At 47.2% G+C, this 18897-nt stretch overlaps 1 protein-coding gene across 2 annotated transcripts in view; it reads right to left on the bottom strand.

Moving 5' to 3' along the window:
* The window catches only part of TXNRD3 (thioredoxin reductase 3), a 60023-nt gene extending 41855 nt beyond the window's left edge, over positions 1-18168 (bottom strand). For both annotated transcript variants that reach the window (XR_009743864.1, XM_061456069.1), the window contains exon 1: positions 18164-18168. The gene's annotated coding sequence lies outside the window, so the exon portion shown is untranslated. The remainder of the gene's footprint in view (positions 1-18163) is intronic.
* Positions 18169-18897: the final 729 nt, after the last annotated feature.

The raw sequence follows: 18897 nt of genomic DNA, 5'->3' as shown, positions 1-18897 counted from the left end.
GGTTCAGGAGTTCAAAGGCAGTGAGCTCTGCCCCAGCTCTTTCTCCATTGGGAACCAGGAGACAAACCTTGTTAAACAACCTGATTTTGTTGCTGGTGTAGTTTTAATGTCATATTTCCTAGGTAATGGGACCTAAACTGTCTTTCAGCATCATCTGCTGCGGAGATCCATGCCATGACCACTGTGGACACCTAGGTCATGGGTATGGACACCTCGTATCCACACACACAGGATCTTAAACCACGACAGAGAGGGAGGCAAGTGGCTTTTTGTACGGGCCTCCCATCAGCTGCCCCACTGAATGTGAAAGGCCCATGAGACTCTGCTTGAGGAACTGCTGGAGCAATGCCTGCTTCACCTTCACTGTTTCCAAATAAGGATGACAGAGCTGCACATCATTGCCCCATTACATACAGTTATGTTTTGTACATTGCCCCTACTCTTCTCTCACTTCAGTGTTTTTGTCTCTCTAGGCTATGGGATCTTTGGAACACAGATGTCTCTGTACCAGACTATTGCACTTGGATCCCTATAGAGTAATGCTAATATCAGGGCTTGTCTGTGCCCATTGACTGCTCCCTGGTGCTCCCAGTACCACAGCCTGGCCCTGGGCTCTGCCCCCAGCCCTGAGCATTGCACAAGGGCGGCAAGGGCACTGCTACAACACCAGAGAGCACAACCCGAGAGCATCGCTCCAGGGAGCGCCTGCCTGCGATTAAACCCTGCCAAAGACACTACAAGGCTTTCCTGAAGAGCTCTCCAGCAATAAGCACTTTCCTGCCCTCCTGCCACCTCGAACAGTAACAGCAGCTGTTACCAAGCCAACAGGAAAGCAGACAAAGCTCTTGCACCGGGGCTGGGAGATGCACCTTAATGGTATTCACTTGCTGCAGTTTGGAAGCACTGTCAGAGCGATCACGGAGCAGTTAGGCATCCTGGATGTGGAAACACTGGATGCTCATGTAGGGGTGAGACTCCCTGCCTTTTCCACTGGAGGCTTTATGGGGACAGCCTAGATGTAATAACAACATGAGAACCAGGGGTACTTTCCTGAGTCCCACCTCGCTCCACCTCCGTTGCCATGGGCTCTGAGCAAACAGACGGTTTCTCCTGACTGCCTGGGCTGGTGGCATATGGCTTTCTAAACGTGTTTACTTGAAAGGTTTGAGTTTGTATCCAGCTCCTAACTTCCAGCAGGTCCCCATCAGTGTGCTTCATTTGCCTGCCAGAGTGATGGGCCAAGCACACTTCCCATCTACTTTCACTGCATGGACTCATGGAATGGTTTGGGTTGGAAGGGACCTTAAAGCTCATCCAGCTCCAACCCCTGCCACGGGCAGGGACCCCTTCCACTAGAGCAGCTTGCTCCAAGCCCCTGTGTCCAACCTGGCCTTGAACACTGCCAGGGATGGGGCAGCCACAGCTTCTCTGGGCAAGGTCAGGTTGGATAGGTCTTGGAGCTGGTCCCTTCCAATCCAACCCATTCTATCCTATGGTCCTATAATTCTAGGCTATGGGATTTTCAGGAGCACAGGTGTCTCTGTACCAGACCTATGACATTTGAGTCCATACAGAATAACATTAATTCTTTTCATTTCTTTCTTATCCCAAGCAGTGAACTTCCATCCCCAAGCACAAAAAGTAATGCTACCTTAGGAAACGTTGCTGATCATTTCTCTGTCTTCTAAAGGTCTCTGTCATCCAGGGTACAGAGGCATAGCAGGAACCAGCGTCTTGGAGCTAAAGTCAGGTAAATTGAAAGGAGGAATAAGGAGCTAAGGTTCACATTTTAAACAGTGAGGTTGATTAAGCACTACTTCAAAGCAAGTGGTAGATTTCTTATATCCACCTGGCCTTAAAACAAGCCTGGAGGCACTTTCTGGAAGATGTGTTTTAGCAGACACAGGTTGTTAGGCTCAACACAGGGTTATTGGGTGAAATATAATGGCCTGAAATAAACAGGAGCTTGGCCAAGCTGTGCTAATGGCCCTTTCTGGCCCTGAGCAATCTGACTCAATGAATAGCATGCATATCAATATGCACTCTCTAAAGCAAGCTACTTAAATACGTGCCCAACTCTAAGGTGGAAGTCTTCCAGCTCTCTCCTATAGGACTTGCCTAGTAAATCAAGACTCACATCCTGCAGGCTTGATCTGATACACCTTGAAGTCAGCAGGGATCTTTCCCCTGACCACTTCAGGCTGCAGATCAGGCTGTCAGAAAGACATAAATAGGTTCCTGCAACTCCTGGAAGTGCGTTTTCATGCTGAAAGCACTTTGCACTTGTCTGATGAAGGATCTCCAAGCACTTTGCAAACATTAATTCGCTACTTAATTAAACTTAAAACACAAGGCAGATGAGCTTTGTGTCTTTCTTCAAGCACCATTTATCAAAGGAACAGGTTGCGCTTGTCATGCTGATAACAGCGAGTAACTTTCCCTGCTTGCATTGTGTTTCTAAATCCAGTTTAAGTTGTTTTCCTTCAATATGAATAATTTTGGGAGCCGTTTCTGAAAGAAAAAAATGCAATCCAAGCACACTCCCTGATTTTGTTGGTGGTGCTGGAAATTAGAGTACAAACGCTTTATCTGCATTACAAATACAGTACAAAGTGCCGGGGTGCTTTAATCTATCTCCTAGAATATATTTCTGTTATTATTATTCATGCTTGAAGTGCTTCATCTTAATGCTCACAGTCGTTACCGTAGGCACACGCAGCAGCACCAACCCCAGCAGAGGCTTTGCTGGGGTTTGTTGTCTTTCTCCTGATGCTGTTATTACTTGGATGACATTAAAGCATAAGCAAGCCACCAGATGTGCCCACAACCTGGTAGCTCTCTTGGTGGGAGGAAATACTTGATCGGAGGAAAAGGGGGTTTCTGGGTGTGTGTGAATATTGGGATAGCGTCCTAAGTGCTGCTCGATGGTGGTACCAAAAAGCAGATTGGAAAACGTTGCCTAAAATCACATGTGAGGAAGTACATAGCTGCAGGGAAAGACCTGATGGTGCTGGATTTATACTGGGGTTGGCTTGACTAATCTTCCAGCCCCTATTCTGAAGCACAGATACGCCTGCCTCCCTCTGGCTATTGAAAGCTAAAGGATGATGGATCTGAGGCTGCAGCATGAGGGGGAATTACTGGAGCTTCAGTTCTTTCCAAATGAACCATCTGCTTAGCAGCCAGGGCAAGTGTAAGGCAGGAGACTTCAGCTTTCCAAGGCTGGTGCCTCATATTTACTTCTTCGTACAGATTAAGGGAGACTTGACAGATATGGGACAGATGTATTTAAGGATGGTGAAGAATAACATCCTGGGTGCTCATTACTTGCTATAAACTCAGCACAAGGTCAGCCTGAGACCTGGTGCACCCACAGACAGAGCTGCAGGAGGAGTGACCACCCCAAACACGCTGCAGACATGACAAAGCCGAGAGGTCCTGTACTGCAGCATCTCGGGACTGAAATGTCACCTAATGTAAAACAACGGTTTCATCCAGGTAGGTGCAACTAATGCCCTTTAGAGCAGCTACGATCTGGCCCACAGCAACCAGTTTTACTCCTTGATAGCTCAGAAAGGGCTCAGTCATTTTCTGCATCATTTGAAAGCGGAGTGAATGGGAACTCACAGATATTCCTATCAGAACTCCAGACACCAGCCTCTTTTATCTGATTCCCCTCTCTTCCCTTCTGTTTTTTAAGCAAAATCTCATTAATCAAGCCATTATGAGGAAGCGTTAGTGTTTTGAGTGCATTTGCTATGTATGGACAGAGTCAGCACACACATCCAGCACATGAAAATTTGATCATCCGCACTTGGGAAAGAGGTATCAAAAGGCATAATTTAATATGTTCTCATTGAAAAAATCATGAACTGCACATTCCTCCATACTGTACATTCAACAATCCTAATTACTGAGGCTATTTACTTTAGGAGGATAATTGTCACAGCCTGAAGGGTTAGAAGGAGCTGGTACGGGGGGGGCTGGTTTGGTTTGGATAGCAGTGAAGGCCATCCTCCAAGACCACCATTGAACTTCATATGGGGCCATGGAAGTGCTGTTTGTCATAATGATTTCTCTCTCAAGGTGGAGAATGATGGAATTAGGCCATTGCATTGGAAAACGCCTGGCAGAAGCAAAGCCCCTGTGATTTCTTGGCTGGTTGTGTTTGTGTGTGGTTGCTCGAACCTACAGGCTGATACAAACCTTTCTTACTTGTGGAAGGAGAAATGGAGTTGAGGTTGTTCAGATGGGTCTGCAGATGGCCATCTAGAAGCAGAATGGCAAGTGCTTGATTGGGATCACCTGCAGCAGCCTTTGCCTTCGGTGTGTGTTCTAGGGCAGATAAGAATAGAGAGATATGAAATTATTTAATCACCTGTATTTTAGGCTGAGCTGCTCCATCACAGAGATGTTGTGCGGTGGAAATTGTTTAGTCCATAAATACCTGTGAATCTCCCATCTTGCCTCTGCGTGCCTCCTTCATCATACAATCCCAGACTGGTTTGTGTTGGAAGGGGCCTTAAAGCTCTTCCAGCTCCAACCCCTGCCACAGGCGGGGACCCCTTCCACTAGAGCAGCTTGCTCCAAGCCCCTGTGTCCAACCTGGCCTTGAACACTGCCAGGGATGGGGCAGCCACAGCTTCTCTGGGCACCCTGTGCCAGCGCCTCAGCACCCTCATAGTGAAGAATGTGGCCCCTTTAGGCACTGGAGCTGCTCTAAGGTCTCCCCTTCAGGAGCCTTCCCTTCTCCAGGCTGACCCAGCCCAGCTCTCTCAGCCTGGCTCCAGAGCAGAGCTGCTCCAGCCCTCACAGCATCTCCATGGCCTGCTCTGGACTCACTCGGACAGCTCCACATCCCTCTTGTGCTGCTGCCCCAGGACTGCAGGGGGGTCTCCCCAGAGAGCAGCAGAGGAGCAGGATCCCCTCCTTTGACCTGCTGGTGATGCTGCTGGGATACAGCCCAGGATACGTATTCATGGATGAATACACAAAGGTGGTAGCATTTTCTCATTAGAGTCTGGTGGACAATCCCCTCCTAACGGGAGGGGATGTTCGTCTGAGGGAATGTGCTGCAATGTATGCAAATATGTGCAAATGTATGCAAATTTGCAATCTACTTTTCCCCCACCTTGTTTTGCAGAGGATATTAGCAGGTATGCAAAGGTCTAAAATTATCCAATTGAGAGGAATGCTGTGTGAGTGTCGGGGGGGGGCTGGTACCCCAAAGTTTGGGGTTCATTCAAACGGATGTACACTGAAATCTCTCCTCCCACCCATTCCTAATAAAGAGATTAATCGCTTGCTCCCTTCTCTGCAGGAAAACCTAACTCATAAGCCCCTAACTGGGCTGGGGGCAGTGGATTAATGTGAGAACTGCTGGCCTGCTGCTGCAATGGAAGGAATTGGCAAACCTCATGGCAGAGCTCCTTCCGCTTGCTTTTTACTCTGTGATTTGGAAATACAGTGACAGAAGGATGGTTTTCAAGCTACCTCCTCTCTGGATTGAACACAGGCACCCAGAATTTGACATTTGGAACAAAACAATGCTTGATCCAAAGTCATACAGCAACTCCGTGATTGCACTGCAGGGGTTTTTCTTGCTCTTGTAAGAGATGCTTTTCCTCCCTGCTTGCAGCAAGCCAGAATGTTCGGCACCCTCAGAACTAAGCAGCGGTGCACTGGATGATTCCCTCTATGAGCCGGGAGTAAGACATCTTCCTTACTTCATGTCATCATGTGGAAAAATTAAGAAGAAGCCCTCAAACCATCCAAATATGCAGTTATCCATGAAAGGAAACACTTGTAGAGCTGGGGCTTGGGTCTGAGCTATGACAGAGCTCTGTCTAAACCTGCATCCAGATCTGGTGTTGGTGAGCCTGGGAGCACTTTGGGTTAATGGCCTTAGAATCATAGAATAGTGTGGGTTGGAAAGGACCTTCAGATCAACCAGTTCCAACCCCCCTGCCATGAGCAAGGACACCTCACACTAAACCATGGCACCCAAGGCTCTGTCCAACCTGGCCTTGAACACCGCCAGGGATGGAGCATTCACAGCTTCCCTGGGCAACCCATTCCAGTGCCTCACCACCCTCACAGTAAAGAGCTTCCTCCTTAGATCCAATCTAAACTTCCCCTGTTTAAGTTTGAACCCGTTACCCCTTGTCCTGTCACTCCAGTCCCTAATGAAGAGTCCCTCCTCAGCATCCCTATAGGCCTCCTTCAGATACTGGAAGGCTGCTATGAGGTCTCCACGCAGCCTTCTCTTCTCCAGGCTGAACAGCCCCAACTTCCTCAGCCTGTCTTCATACGGGAGGTGCTCCAGGCCCCTGATCATCCTCGTGGCCTCCTCTGGACTTGTTCCAACAGTTCCATGTCCTTTTTATGTTGAGGACACCAAAACTGAACAATACTCCAAGTTAGGTCTCACAAGAGCAGAGTAGAGGGGATCTTGCATCTACATCATGCCTGAACAGTTATGAGAGTCTGGATCTGGGTCCAAAGATGACTGGTTCTTTGCTGTGTTTTGTGTTGGCTTAGGGAGAGCACAAGGTGATTCTTTGCCCAAACCATTCAACTCTCCACTCTTGTCTGAGCACGAGTGGCAATCTCAGAAGCAAAGATATCCTGAAGTGTAAGTACTTTGCTCAGGCCAGAGCTATCGAAAGATCCTGAAATCTTATCACAGAATCAGAGACCTCCAGCAGGTCCATGTCCCTGTGTTGGTGCCCCAGAGCTGGGCACATTACCGCAGATACGGAGTGATGAGCCAACTAAAATCAGGGGCAGGAGAGCAGCAGTTCGAAACGGATTGGCCACATGGGGCAGAAAACCTGTGGTCCCACTCCGGAGGCGGAGAGAGCCATTTCCATAGGACCTAAACGGTGGCTCCTCTTCTCCCCCTCCTTTGCAAGAGCCCCATCTCTGTACACCCCGAAAGGGGAGAGATCCCTTGGGAAGGGCGGTCAGAGAGGTCTGAAACCATCCCATTCCCATCCCTTGCTCGTTGCCAGCGCTGGCGCTCCGGGAAGATGTGGGGAGAGGTGGCCACAGGGTGTCACTCGCACCCCGCGAGTGAACCACCCCACGGCGCATCCCGAGCTCCTCCCGGGGCAGGGGGGACATGGACGGGTGCCTGTGCTAGATAGACCCCAGAGCAAGACAATACAAACCTTGGTGCTGCCGGTCAGGAATCGCGGCTGTTTTTCACAGCACTCCCCATAGGCAGGATGCTGCAGGAGTATCCAACCTGTCTGTTCCTTCTCCATCCCCCGGGATATGGATTTCCACGGTCCAGTGCAGTCACTGTCAGGTGTAGTAGAGGATGCAGCTGGGAGTATAAAGAAGAAGAGGGGAGTCAAATAAAAGGGGATTCTCTATAACCTGTAGTATTAATATTAGCCTAGGAGACAGTTTGAATGGGAGATGTTTGAATGGGCTTTGATTCCCAATGTCTTTTAATGGGAAAGGGGTTAGTATCAAATTTGTTAAGAAATATTCCTTAGACCCATGGGATTTGTCTCTTTTGGCCGAAGTTCTGGAACATTTGGTTTGAGGAACTGTTCTTATTAAGCTCTCTCCAGCAGTCTATCTGTCACAGGCACTCCCTGCATCCACAGGCACACTGTCAAGTGTCTTCAGCTTCTCCAGCTCGAAAGCCTTCACATTTGGAGTTGGCAGCTTCTGGCGTGTGAGCCAGGTGGGAAGCTGATGCAGCACGTGGCTTCTGCCCCTGCCCGCAGGGCTTGGCCAGCAGCAGGTTCCCTGCCCTGCTGTGCCCACTGTGATTTCCAAGGAGTTTTGCTTCTTGACCTAGGAAAAGGGATTAGGCAAGGAACGGATGCACTGAGCTTTCCCCTTCTCCCCGTTTTGGCTGCGTGAGTCACATCTTGCCAGCCTCAGGCATAATCCCTCCTGCTGGGTCTGTAATTTGCCCATTTGTGTCAATTTACAGGTTAAAAAGAAGGGTCCCAGTCCTGCTGCTGCTGGGTCTCCAGACAGCTTGGGTAGAGCTTTCCACCTGGGTAGTCACAGTGTTTGGGGATATGGGTAAAGGACACGCTTCCTTTCCTTCTTGGCTCGGATCATTGTAAGAGTTTGGTCTAGTTACCTCTTGTCTCCCCTTTTCTCCTGTGAGTTCTGTAAGTGTAAAGAGATGATAACTCTTCTTTTCATCTAGAAAGACTCAGCATGATCCACTGAAAAGGGAAAAAGAAGGAGGAGAGGACCCCCACTGCCCCACTTCTAATACGTTAGCTGGCTCATCAGCAGATCTGTGCTGTATTTTCTTTCCTGGGTGTATGCAAACCTCTGTAGGGAAGAAAAGAGAGAGATGCATTTGAAAAAAGGGAGAATATCTGCTATTTAAAAGTGATAGCTGTCCAGCAAAATGCACTGATGTAATCTTTGGACTAATCTCCTCCTCGAAACCCTTCATGAGCAGCTACAAGAAACTCAGTCTGCGCAAAACACTGAGGAAATGGCACGAAGAATCCCTCTCTACACTGCCCATCCCACTGCTGTCACACTGTGATCTGTTGGCTACTTTGGCATCAATAGAATCAAGTGAAGAAAGCCAACAGATGCATATGCCTTTTGTATAAATCTGTTTCCTAACTTGTCTCCTTAAGCTACTCTCTATAATTCGTATGCCATCGCTAGGGATAGAGGTGCGGTTTAGTTTTGTTTGTTCGAAGGGAGTACCATATATGCCTCCAGCAAAGGAGGAAGCACTGGAATACCTTAGACCTTGGGAGCAAAGGGCCCTGTCCTGGGTGATTCCCTTTGTGCCCCTTTCTGTTGCTTCTGTAGGTCCTCCTGACCCACTGGAGTGGGAGATCAGATCTGTTTAGAGCATATGGAGTCATTCCACATCACTAAGTTAGCCTGGAAATGGGAGTTGGCAGTGACTGTTATCTATTACCACTCGACAGAGGGTTGGCTGCCTGTCAGATTTGTCTGTACAGTCTCCTTGCACAGGCATGTGTGTCCCCAATGCAGAATTCACCATCCCAAATGACATCGACTGTGCCTTCTCCGCAGGAGCTGAATTAGCCCTAGAGACTCCCTCATCCGTCAAAAGCTGGAGCCAAGTCATGCTAGGAAAACAGCGGGATGAGGAAATAGTGCTTTCTGAGTCCCACTTGCTTTATGGATAGGTCAAGACCTCCAATCACCAGGGTCACCAATCCAATTAGAGAGCACACTTAACAAAACCCTGAGAATGCTTATTATCAGAAAGAGAGCTGCAATGCGCGAGATAGGAGCAGCACAACACAGCCCGGTGATGCTGACCCGGTCAAAGAACTTTTCCATGGGTATGATTTCTGTGGCTGTCCCTGCAGCTTCCCATATATGCCATATATTGGCAGTATCTCAGAGGAAGCCAGTATGTGTGAGTCTAATTGTGCCCGCACATAAAGTGGAGACGATGGAAGCTGTGGGCTGCTGCTTTGCAGTGGGATTGTGAGATTAATGGAGGGGAAGGGCACTGAAACTACACATATTCTTCTAAAATGTCTGGCTCTCTCACTTCACTGCCCTCAGATCAGCTTCAGCTCTCAGTGAAGCCGAGTTCTCCTTCGGCACAGATGTCTTTGCAGACATCCTGCTTATCTCCTCCATCCGAGGCCGAGCAACTCCAGCTTCCAGTTGGCAGAGACCATCAATCGAGAGATATCCACCGAGTCTTCCACAATAATGAAAATAATAACTCTTTTCCACTGGAGGAAGGTTGGAACCAGATGAGCATTAAGGTCCCTTCCAACCCAAAACTTTCTATGAATCTTTCAGTCATCCAGCCCATCACTGAGGCACGGTTTGCCTCGAGGAGCCCTATGATGCTCACAGCTTCCTAAGTGGGCACCTAGTTTTGAAAGGCTCCATCTCCCCTTGCTATTTCTAAACATGATGCTCTCCCCTGCTAAGCAAACAGCAGGAAACCAAAATGGAAACAAGGGAAAATATGACACCCTCTGCTAATAAATGCAAAGCGATGGAAAACAATTTTGCCAACTAGGCAACTCAAATTAGACTTCTCTCTCCGAGGAATATGGTCGATTTGTAGCTCTTATTACAGTGTAATGCTATTTCCCTAAAAGTTTGTGTGTGCATTTTAATGAATTCATAAAACCTGGACTGTAAAAGCCCCATGGGGGAAACCTGGCAGCTCTTTAATTCAGCATTAAAGCTCAACTGATGTCAATTGAATTGATTTCTGCGCATAGAAATTGCATTCGTTGAATGAAAACTTTAGCCCTTGCCATTCCCCCTTTTAAAGCTCACCGTAACACAATTGGCTGCTCGAGTCAGGTTCAATTACATGTTGAAAGTTTATAATCTGGTGTGCTGAACGGAGTCTGTGAAATCAAGAGAGAAAACCTAGCTAACCTGATTAAACCCTATACCATGTCATGCTGCGGCCAGTGGATCCTCGCTGAAACACAGGGGACTGGCTCCTCTCCGGGTATGCAACGTGCACCGATTGCAGCCAAAGACTTCATTCTGGTAACAGCCCCAGTGACCTCAGTGTCTCCAATGGGAGTTCAGAGCTCTGACCTAATTTCCAATTTTGCCTCTTTTAGCCTAGGGAGAGCTTGGAATCCAAACAGGGATTGTAAAGGGAAAGGAAAAACTCAGTGGCTGTGCCGGGCTTGGATTCTCTTCCATGTTATAGGCACATCTGTGTTAGGGTATGGCCCTGTGAATGGGAAGTTTCCAGTTGTGTTTCATCCCTTGGCTTTTTGCTCTTAGCCTGGGGAAACTGCCGTAATCCCCTAAATTTTGACCCAAACGGAGCCAAAGCCAGGAAAGTTTTACTTGATGGAAAGCTGTACTTGTTTCCACAGGCCCCTCCTTGGTGCACAGGACGAGTTGCTCACTTCTGCAGGTATTTCAGCAGAGCAATCCGCATTAGATGTTATTTCCAGAATTGTTCCCAGTCCTCCTATGAACATGGTGGAAACCTGATGAAAACGGCCTTGTTCTGTTGAGGGTCAGGTTAATGGTAGATGTTCACTTTGCTTTTCTAGTGTTTTGACGCTCTTTCACTGCTCCCAGACCCCAAAGCATATGAACAAAAGAATTGTGCGATCTTCCCACCATTAAAAACCAATCAAATGGGCTTTTTCTGTATTTCAACCTTCAGGAGAGAGTTGACTTTTTCAAACCCTTTGCTTATCCTGAGCCAACACCACCATAGCTTACACAGCACGGAGCTACCCTCCACAACCTCATTCAGTTTGTGGTCATATGTAAAGCATTATTCCCTAGTAACAGTGAAGGGATGGTACGGTGCATTCCAGCCAACAGCTGCAGGGTTTATTACAGCCACAGACCCTCACACACCCATCTGAGACAAGTGTTAAAATCCCTTTTTATAGATGGAGACACTGAGCAATAGGGATGCTCAGCGATTTGGGAGGGGTTGGCTGGGTTTTCACTGCCAGCCCTGTGCTGTGGCCTCCCCCTCCTCATATGGGACACGCCTGAGCCCCAGAGCCTGAGGTTTCGGGTGGAACAGCTTAATTTAGTGTCCCAACCTGCAGTTTAAAACTGTGTCCCTACTGGCAGCCCCTTGGCCAGTCTGGGGCTGCCTGTAGTCACTGTATTGATGTCAACCCAGAGAAACTTTAGTCTTTAGTGAAGGATAACTGCAGGTCTCTGCTTTTATTTGGGCTGCTGGTCTAAGGGAAAAACCTCATCCCCTTCACAGCTGTTGAAGGTAGGTCAAGGACAAGATGCTGCAGCTGGGTTAAAAAGAGCTTGTTGAGCAGTGTTTGCTCTCTGTGGTGCACATTGAAAGCCCTCAGTGTGCTGGGCTACCAGGTAGTCACAGGGCAGGCTCAAGACACCCAGCACATTGGTAGTCTCCATTGGTACGTAGCATGGATGGGATCTTTGTCCATCATCCACAAGCAGATTTCCCAGTCACAGCCCAAGAAATCTTTCCAAATCCTTGGAAAACATACCCCAGACTTGCCTTCTTTAGCAATGCTGTAAGAACTGAGCTAATTGCAGAGGTACACATGCTTTCATTTGAGCATTTCAGTATATACACTATGCCTTTCACAGTGGTCCCAAATGACTGCCAAACACATGGAAGGTCTTTAAGGAACGGTCACAGATGATCATTAGCATCAATGATACAGAAGCAAACACAGACTCCAGGGGCTTTGAAAAGCAACCAACAATTTTGGGCACAGCACCACGGAAAGACCTAATACCCCAAAGCCCTGAGCAACCTCTCTGGAATCACAGCAGACTAATACAGCAGGAAACATTCCTTGAAGTTCCATTTCTGTTCCCTTTGCTAATGTTTAGCATCCTCAGTCTAATGCCATGTCCCACAGACTCACCAAACAACCAAATAGCAGGGCTGCCTTTCCCCATTATTGGGCTTTTCATGCATGCTTTCTTAGACCATGAACTATAGAGCCTCATAGGCTGCTGTAGGACTAAGTAAGGGGGGTATAGGGGATAATGGCTGTCAAGAATGCAGAGAGCTAATTACTCTGTTGCCACATGCCTGAATGGGAAGACACATTGATAATCAGTGTCCTTGATTTCTTCTGACCTTCTTGTCCCAAAAGACATAGCTGCCCTAGTAAGCTTTAGGGCAGAGAGGAGCATCAAAGCTAAAAATGAAGATAATGTTCCACTTCATACCGAATCCCTGTGTTCCTAACTAAATGCCAGGGGAAAAACATCCTTGGTGTAGCCCATGTGCTTATCATTTTACAGCCACAACATACTTGGCTTTGCCAAGCAACATGGCTGAAATGCAAATTGTTTGAAAGAAAGGAATAGCAGAAGGACATTTTCCTTCCCTTTTTTCCCTTCAAATCTTTTTTTGCTGTATCAACAACTTTTGGCATTCGGCAAAAATAGCCGTGAAATATGGAAATGCCTTGTTCATAGCACAGTGATTTTTAAAGGCTTCTGCTGTGCAAATGCAGCTGAGATAGGCTTCTATAGTCTCTTGTCATCTCCCACTGTAACAGCGCTTCCTCGCTATTTCACTGAATAAGCAGATACAACAGCAAACTATTCACCAAACTCCAACAACATCAAAAGCCCATTAAAGTTCTGATTTAAACTCTCCAAAAAGCATGGAAACTCACAGCAAAATAACAGGCACCCAAGATTTGTTTGCAGCTAGCCATCACCCTTAACATTATCCAACTGTGCTTGCATATTGGATGGATGGCACTTGCCTGCCAGTCTCTTAGATGAAGGTTTAAACCAAACTCTTAATAGCCTTCTCAGTGCTGCGCCTTCTTAAACACCCTGAGGCTTTCCCCTATTCTCCCTTTATTTTCATGTCTGTTTAGCAGGACATGGGCAGAATAGGAGGCTAAAACAATCCCCTTGCAAGAGCAAAAATACCTTGTTCGCAGTATCAGAAAGGCCTCTGTACAGACAGCACCAGTTACCTTCTTTGTAGTGCCATGTAGTCATCCAACATATCTTCTCCCTCTTCAAACTGAGGAAGAGACTAAAGACAATACAGGCATTGCAGGCAGATTAATACTGAGGAAGTAAGGTGTGGCTATCAATTAATTAAATCTCATTAAGCTCAAGTAGATGTGGCCATTCACAGTTCCAGTGGCAGTGTCATGTGATGCTTAGCATCACCAGCTGAAGCCCCTTTAATGTTTAATGAGGAAATCCCAATAAATGGGTTAGTGCAGTTTCCTCAACCCACTTTGCATTTGCATTGTAATTATCCTGGAGGAACATTGCTGGAGCAATCCTGTGGCTGTTTCTCTAAATCCACCCGGCTCTGCTGCTGCTCTGCCCCTGGAACCAGCACATCTGATGCTCTGAGCCAGTTTGAACTAAAATAGGACAAAAGCATTTCTTTCTCTTATTTCCTTCTCTGGTGGCTTGCTTCCCTTAACCAGCTCACTGGGTGTCTGCACAAGGGTAAATAGGGCAACACTCTTGAAGGTGGCAGGGTCTGCTGCCATCAAGCATCACCCTGTTGTACCCAGGGCACTCAGGCAGGGAGCAGGACAGAGTCTTAGGTCAGCCCTTTCTTGAAGGGCTGCTCCTATGGTCCTAACTGAGCCAGAGGGGCCTCTGGTGCTTTACAGATTCTACCCATGCACTTAACCAGCTCAAACTGAAAATCAAGGAGTTGTATTACCAAAGTGAATCTGTTATTGATCGTTGTAGACCAAATGCAACTGTCAAATCAAAGTCAAATCAGTGAGCGAATCTCAGTATGAGACTGGAGCTATATTAGGCAAATCATCAGCTAGGCAGCAGAAATAACCTCTCCTTATAAAGCCCTGAAAGAATCTGAGAAACTAATTCTATGTGTAGTTTGGAAATGGGAAAGTCAACTTTATGCCTGGCAAATACCACTGCTATTCCCCTGCCCTTTGCTGCAACTGGAAATAATGCAGGCTTTGAATCGGAGGTGAGGGCAAAAGATGGAGACCAAACAAGCTTTATTTCCGTCTGCTACCCCTAAGCAGAAAGAAGTTATATTCTGTTATTCCAACAGGAACACAAGGAAGACTTACATTATTTCAGTATCTCCTGCTTGGAACAAGAAATCAGGAGTCTGGGAGGCAGTTAGCTGGGTCTCCATTCCTCTTGTGCCTCCTCTGTACCGCAGTTTGATGTCTCCCAATACCCTTGCTCTCTGCAGAGAAGGAGGCTATCTTGTGCTTCATTCACTGTATGTAGGCTGTCATAAAGGAGAAATGCCTGCCCTATGGTCTCTGTCCCAGAGGATTTTATTTTGCAGCTCAGTCTATAGCAGAGCCAGCATCTATCTCCTCTCTGCACATCCCCTGCAGGGTTCAGCACCTTTCTCCTCTTCTTTTGCCTATTGCTGACTATTGCCAAGGTCTTTCTTGCTGCCTCTATCCCCATCCCTCTGGATGCAGCCATAAGAAGGGCCTCATGCACTCTGCTTTTGGAAGAAACCCTACATCCATCATCACGTATCCCAGCAGAAAATGCTTGGAAAGGGCATTAGTGTTATCACAACCTTTGTGATTCTGTAAGGCATAGGAAAGGTGGAATGAGAAAGAGAAGGGAAAACTCCTCTGAGGACACCTCGTCCTTTTGCCAGCCCTTTTTCTGTGTGAAATCCTGTACTGCATGTGGAGTGCATTAGTATTGTAAATCCTTATAAATGTCTGATAAAAGAATCAACCTGTCAAATAAATGAAAGTCTCCATATGCCAGATACGGAAATGCAATCTGAAATCCTTTTAAAGAGAAGCTGATAAATAGTGGGAATCCAGAGTGTCAGCAGAGATAGAGCTCAGATCCCTCTGCTGCCTTTAATCTGATCTCCAGGAGAACTGTAGTAAGAAAGGTCACAGGGCCCACAGGCCATTGAGATGTCATAGAATCATCAATAGTTTGGGTTGGAAGGGACCTTAAAGCTCATCCAGTTCCAACCCCCTGCCACCGGCAGGGACACCTTCCACTAGAGCAGCCCCATCCAACACTGCCAGGGATGGAGCAGCACTGCTTAATGTCCTCTGAGATGGGAGGGCTGTGGCAATGCAGGAGGGTGCTGACAGCAGTGCAGGCTCCACACTGGCATTAGAAACCTCCACTGTGCAACCCCAAGGTACATTTCACCCAGTTCAGATCAGTTTGCAAGTGCCCACTGACCTTCACACAGCAGGGAGACCCTTGTCACACATCCCTGGCTGCCCCACTGGTGTGCAGTGTTTGCTATGATCTTACCAAGGTGTAGGAACAAATACAGAGAGACTGGGATAGGAGGGCTGAAGCTGCCCCTTTCCCACCTCATGCCACGTCTCTCAGGCAGTGTTTTGTATGCCCTGCAGTCAAGGATAAAGTGGGCTGCTGGCTATTAAGACATTTGGCAGCTGGCATCACAAAGGATTTGCAGCTTGGTCTTTGTCCAACTTCCCTGAACTCTGCTGGATCAGCCGCTCGCTGTGCTGAACATCCCTGTGTTCTGCCTGGGAGCTCTCTCATCTCAGGGATGCAGGTTTGATCCTGCCTGGTCAATGGCTGGGGTAGTTGTGCTGCTGGAACAAGGGAAAAACAAACACACACAGAAGGGGAGCCCAAATTAAAGCTGCTCTTGGGATGTGAGTGAGGAAGGGCTGGGATGTTGTGGCTCGTGTGGAAAGGACAGGACATGAGAAGAAACTTTCATGATAAGAAGCATAACTTTCAGTAACTCATTTCTTGTCCAAATTGTTGTAGATCCAATGCACAACGGTCATTAAAGACCCAGTTTCAGCTGAGTTGAGTTTTGCTTTTAGTGTTTGTTGTGTTTGGACCCCTCTGGCGTTACCTCCTGCTTCCTCCCTTGGCTAATATGCCTCGTGAGTCCAGCCAGCTCCCCTTCTGCTTCTCTTTCATTCTCTTTTGCTTCTATGTGCCTTTTCAAAACTCAGTTTCCTCCTTTTTTTCCCCTGCCTTTCTCCTTGCTGTGGTCCCTCTGCCTTGCGAGGGCACCTCCTGGTATCAGCACCATGCTGCCCAAGCAAACAACGGCATCAGCCTGCAGGGCTGAAAGGGACCGCAGGTATTCATCTGTTCCTCATCCTGCTTCATAGAGGGTCAGCTTCATTTCTGCCTTTCCTACAAGTGTCTAGGATCATTTTGAAGTTTCCCATGACAGAGACTCTGCAGCCATTGAAGGCAGCCTCCTCCAGAGCTCAAATACTGGGTTTCTGTAAATCAGTGTCCAGTCACAGGACTGCATTTAACTGGACATCTTTAGATGATGCCTTTCACCTTCCTCCCCAGCTCTTGCGTCTCTATGATATATTATCACTCTAGCAGAATAGCTCCTCAGGACTCAGCCCCACTGACATTTGGGGCAGCATCACAGAGCCTTGATGCCCTCACAGGTTCTGAGGAGGATCAAAATCCCGTTTCCCAGTGGCTTTTGAAAGCAGGTCAGATGCTCAGCCAGAGAAATCCAGGAGGTGTCAGAGTTCTCTGCAGAGGGAATTAAGGCAGGGGGGAAAAAGGAAGGTAATGTCCTTTCAGGTAATTCAAGGCAGTTCACTTTAACAAACAGAGATGCGATGCCTCAATTTGCTTTGATTTTGTGTCATATTTATAGAACAGAATATAATGAAAAAAAATAAATGGAAAGTAATTTCCAAATGAAAACCCAAAATGTTTCACTTGTGAAATGTTGAAAAAGGGCATCTCAACCATTTCACAATGATGCTTTCAATCTCTTTCTTTTTTTTTTCCAAGGCAAGAAATGCATTGAAAACAATCCTCATCTGCAGAACTTTTCCCCAAATTGACTTTATTTTCAGTGAAATTCGCGTATCTGTAAAGGGTTTTTGTTAAAAATATATATCCAAGGATCTTGAACATTAATTTGTTGTTCGGCCTCAGAGCACTTCCGAGAGGTAGTTAAGCGTTATGATCCTCATTTTGCAGAAAGGGAATCTGACTCATAAAGAAACATAAAATGCAATTGAGTTCCCACTTACTTCAGTGGAAGAATTGACGTACCCAAGGTCAGAGAGAAAGTCAATAGCAGAGTTGAGGGGGGAAAACAGGAGTATGGAAACCAGTGGCTGTTCTACAACCACCAGGCAGCCCTTCATGCAGAGGGAGCAAAGTCCAGAGTCAGCAGTGTCCACTCCATTAACCCTTTCCTGAAGCTGGAAGGCAGCCCCAAAATCAGAAAGGGACTGAGATTTTTCCTTCTCAAAGACGTACGGAGCCATGATTCAGCTGCTGTGTGTTGGATCCCATTGGTTTCTGAGCAGTAGACTATGCCTATTAACTTCCACAGGAGGTGGACCAAGCCCTCTGAACTCTTGTGGTTTAACTTGTAGTTATAGGTTTCTGCACCAGACCAGCTCCTCTGCTCATGCCTCAGGAAGAAAGAAGAGAACAAAGCTGTCAAAAGGCAGTCATGTTTTATTGCACTGCTGAATAACTTATTTCTGTATTAACTCTGAAATCTGTAGAGTTAAAGGTAGAATGTACCTGGCATTGAAAACAATGTATTAATGTAGAAAACACCAGGTTTTAAGATATCATCTTCTCAGTCCCTACAAGCTACTGTGCCTTACAGGCATGGCTGTTAAATCCCTTCTGACCCTGGACTGATGCACTGTGTGTGGTGACACAAATCATAGGATCATAGAACGCTTTGGGGTGGACCTTAAAGCTCATCCACTTCCAACCACCTGCCACGGGCAGGGACACCTTCCACTAGAGCAGCTTGCTCCAAGCCCCATCCGACGTGGCCCTAGTGTAAATATCCCAGCCTCCCTGTGCCTCATGCTGGCAGCCATCCCACAAACCACCTAATGCTTGTTTCTCTGCCACCCAGTGATTGTGCCGGCTGCTTTCCCCATCCAAAGAAGGGCCATGGGTTTGCAGACACCAATGTGATGTCCTGCAGTGGTAGGGCAGGGAAGTGGGTTTCAACAGAGAGCGAAAAAGAGCTTTTCCCCCTCCGCCTGCCCCTATGCGATCATGTGCATTCCTCTGCACCTACAGCCCTGCACCACCTCCTCTCCACCCAGAGCTGTGCAGACAGCATTCAGGTGGCAGCTCAGCCCTCCTGCATTTACCTTTGCTCCATCACTTAAATTGGTCACGGGTTACTGCAGCAAAGACACGTTTTATGCTCTCCCTTCCCCCACCCCATCATTTGGATTCACATAATCAAGCATCTTGAAGCTGAAATTGCTCATAGAAAAATAATTTGAAATTGGTTCATTAATGCTCATTTACACAGAATTCTTAAATATGATAAGAACATGAGAGCAGAAGAGAATGGATCTGAATGAGAGGAGGAGGAGGTTGAAAGCAACTTCCCCGTAATTGTGAAATCTTGTGTCTAAATATGTTTAGACATTGTGAAAAGTCAATTTAAGAAGCTAGGATACATACAGCCACAGCAAG

This window comes from Pezoporus flaviventris, unplaced genomic scaffold (assembly GCF_033815535.1).
Source record: "Pezoporus flaviventris isolate CSIRO_AGI_PZ_B2104156 unplaced genomic scaffold, CSIRO_AGI_Pfla_v1 ptg000021l, whole genome shotgun sequence".
Taxonomy (NCBI): domain Eukaryota; kingdom Metazoa; phylum Chordata; class Aves; order Psittaciformes; family Psittacidae; genus Pezoporus; species Pezoporus flaviventris.
This window is presented reverse-complemented; position numbering and strand designations above follow the sequence as displayed.